Consider the following 3,498-nt stretch of genomic DNA (forward strand, 5'->3'; position numbering starts at 1 on the left):
TCATATATAAGCCTGCTGCAATAAGGTTTGCTGGTGCAAAGGCTCTCTCACTGAGGACCCCAGTCCTGGAAGCCTTCTCCTCCAGCGAGCTGCCAGTTCAATCTTCTGAGCCAGGCTCACGTCCCAGGGATGGGTCACAAAGCTGACTACGGTCCCTGGCACCTCGCTCCCCACCCGGCCCACCCTCCCTGCTCTGTGGGTGTAGTCTTGCAGGGTGAGAGGGAAATCATAATTGATGACTAGCTCCACCTGGGTGCTGTCCAGGCCCCGAGAGGCAATGTCTGTGCAGAGAAGAATGTCTCGGGAGCCCTTATGGAAGGACTGGAAGATGCCTGCTCTCATTGAGGCTGGCATCTGTCCCTGCAGTCTTAAGTGTTGGATTTTGTGATCATCCAGAATATATACCCCAGCCAGTTCACAGTGCTGTAGCAATTACAGAACACCAGAACAGTTCCTGCGGCGCCAGTCCTATATGCTCTGTCATGCTGCCTAAGGATCTGTACCAACCCAGTCACCTTCTCTGTTCCCTTCGGCCTCATGAATGTCTGTCTGACATGAGGCATGATGCAGTGGAGCTTGGCACTGGTAACGAGGGTTAGAGAGTCTAAGCTGGCAACTTTACTCAGCAGCTGGCCTACACCTTCGGGAAATGTGGCACCCACCAGCACTAACTGAGCTTTGGGATTGAAGGGGTCTTTTAAGTCAGCTGGGCCTTCTGCTGTATGGCTCCCCTCCAAGATGTAATCCACCAGTTCCAGGAAGCTTTCATCCAACAGCGTGTCTGCATGATCCAACACCAAGAAGGAGAGCGGCTCCAGGCTGATCAGTTGAGTTTTCAGGGCCTTCCACAGAGTCCCCGGAGTGGCCACCAGAATATCTGCTGGAGGTTGTTTGGACAGTTGCAGCCTGATCCTCCTCGTGCCATGGCCTCCCCCTAACTCCCGCACCTGGAGGTCCAAGGAGCTGCCCAAGGGCTGGGCCACGGCACGCACCACTTCGGCTAATTCTCGAGAAGGCACAAGAACCAGGCCTCGAGGAGCAGGGATACGACAGGGGTCCAGGCTTGGCTGGCCCAACAGCCGTTGAAGGAGAGGTAGCATGTAGCTGACAGTTTTGCCACTGCCGGTTTCTGCGGCGCAGAGGATGTGGCGGCCGCGAAGTAGTGGGGGAATGGTACTCGACTCCACGGTTGTGGGCCGAACAACTTCGGGAGCAGCCTCTTGTAGTGCGCTCAGAACGCGGAGCTCCAGACCCAGTTCGGCTCAGCTGCCCTTGGGCGAAAGGTTCCGCAGCGCTGGAGCCTCATGTTGCGCGCACTCGATGGAGAAATGGTCCGCGTGGGTGCGCAGATTCCTCCAGGCGCAAAGAGAGTGGCGCGGGTTCCAAGGGCCCAGTGTGAGGTGTGACGGCTCGTTCAACTCCGGTCGCCGCGCTGACTAAGCAGCAGCCCAGGTCGCGCCAGCACCGGCCGCGGGCGGCTCCACTGCCCACTCTGCCTCTCTTCCTGCCACCGCTGTAGATCCCGCAGGATGCGCACCGCGGGCAGGGGCTCGTTGGGACCGCAGACCGTCAGGTCCCGGCGAGGCGCCAGAAGCAAACGAGCCGCGAGCAACCACAGCCGCAGCTGCCCTGCCAGAGCCATACTCCCCTTGTTGCGGGAGAGGGGCACGACAGTGACGTCACGGGCGCGCCAAGGCCTCGCGGACGGTGGCCGGCGCGGCTCAGGAAGGCCCGCGGAATCGGCGAACTGTATGGAAGGAGCGGGATCTGCAGAGCTCAGCAGCGGCGAGGTCTGTAGGTCCGAACAGGGGATGGTGACTCCAGACCCCGGCCAACCTTGGGGAAGGGTGCGCGACGGAGGCAGGACCGGGGTCCGGCGATATGCGGCGATGGGGCCCTGGCATTACGAACCAGGAGGGCGGAGGAGGGCTTCTGGCGATCTGATGTCCGATCCCTGCCATGCTCTGTTGTCGCCCTCACAGCTCCTGTCATGGCTTGGCCAGTTCGGGTCTCCCCCTGTGACTTATGAGGGTGCGGCGATGTTTTCCCAGATGTGGTCCCCGTGTAAGGTCTTTTAATACAAGTATTTATTGAGAGTCTGAGTGAATGGTCAGGCCTGGGGGCTGAGACCAGGAGTCCGGAGTCGTAGGTCCAGGCTCACCCTTCCCTTAGAGCTCCCCAGAGAGCTGAGGGCCCCGAGGGCAAGCTGATGTCTTTCAGCGTATCTTCTCTAAAGTCAAGAGAACTCATCTCTTGGTACTTTTCCCCTTACTTTTCAGCTGAGGTTCATTCTCCCCTCCCTTGTCACCCTTTCCAACTTCTCATCCTGAACCCACTGCTTTCTTGGGTAGTTCACCTCCACCGGCTTTCCAGTCAGATAGCACAATTCTGTAAATAGCATCGAGGAGGGTCCTGCTACAGGTTTGTGTCTTGTCTCACAAAGCCATGGTCAGGCAGAATATTTTACTTGAATTCAGTTGTTCAGGTTGCCAAAAAGCCTTACACTACTGGTCCTTCTTGAACGGAACCCGAAAATGGGTGTCCGATCATTTCTGTAATTTCCAGGGCCTGGGGTAGGAGATAAGGTTAACGTGGATTAACCACCTGGGAGGTTCTTAACATCTGGAGAGAGTTTTACTTTCATCAGATACCGTTATAGAGATACATACTATTAAATTTCAGATAGCATTTTGCTATACGATAGACGTTCTGGAGAGTTACCTGTTAAGCCAGCAGAGGAGAGAGTTTTGAGTACTCATGGGTGAACAGAGTCATTGGATAGAGCAGTGGCTCTTGAGTGAGGGTGAGTTTGCCCTCACCCTTCCTCCAGGACGTTTGACAATGGCTGGAGACATTTTTCTTTGTCACATCCGGGGTGTGAGGGGGGTGGTGCTGCAGGCATCTAGTGGGTAGAGGTCAGGATGCTACTACATACCGTACAAGGCATAGGACAGCCCTCCCCACCACTGCAAAAGAATTATCCGGCCCAAAATGTCAATAGTGTGCTATGGAGAAACCTTGGATAGAGGCTGAGGACTGAAGAGAGGCTGAGGTTCTCACATGTACTCTCACCTCAGGTTGTCAGTCACATTTGCCAGACCCTCGTGTGGCCCTGCCCCTTTCCCAGAATCTGTAGCAGGCACACTGATGCCATTGCTTGTCATGGCCTTGGGATGAGAAAACCTTGGGGGCTCCTCAAAGTCATAAACACAGGAAGGAGTGATTTAGGAGGGTGACGTGGGAGAAGAGAGCTTTAGGAAGAACAGAATTGTCCTCATGTGTTTGGGAAATGGGCCAGATGGAAAAGAGATCAGGTGTGCCATGGGGTGTACCATTGCAGAAGGCAGACTGGGACTGATGCGTGACAGGGAGTCACATTCTGAATTTGATATAGACCGCTGTAGCAACTAGAAATGCCTAGACCTGTCTAGACAGTGCTGGGTTTTCTGTCACTGGAAAGTTCATATATAGGCTGATGACCACTGATTGGTGATATGA

General features: G+C 55.3%; 1 pseudogene across 1 annotated transcript; it reads right to left on the minus strand.

Annotated features, from left to right (window-relative positions):
* Positions 1–1,699, minus strand: LOC307054263 (putative ATP-dependent RNA helicase DDX28; annotated as a pseudogene). Its single transcript has one exon. The product of its transcript is annotated as a putative ATP-dependent RNA helicase DDX28 (transcript).
* Between the last annotated feature and the right edge of the window lie 1,799 nt (positions 1,700–3,498).

Source organism: Hyperoodon ampullatus, assembly GCF_949752795.1.
Source record: "Hyperoodon ampullatus genome assembly, chromosome: 6".
Classification (NCBI taxonomy): Eukaryota; Metazoa; Chordata; class Mammalia; order Artiodactyla; family Ziphiidae; genus Hyperoodon; species Hyperoodon ampullatus.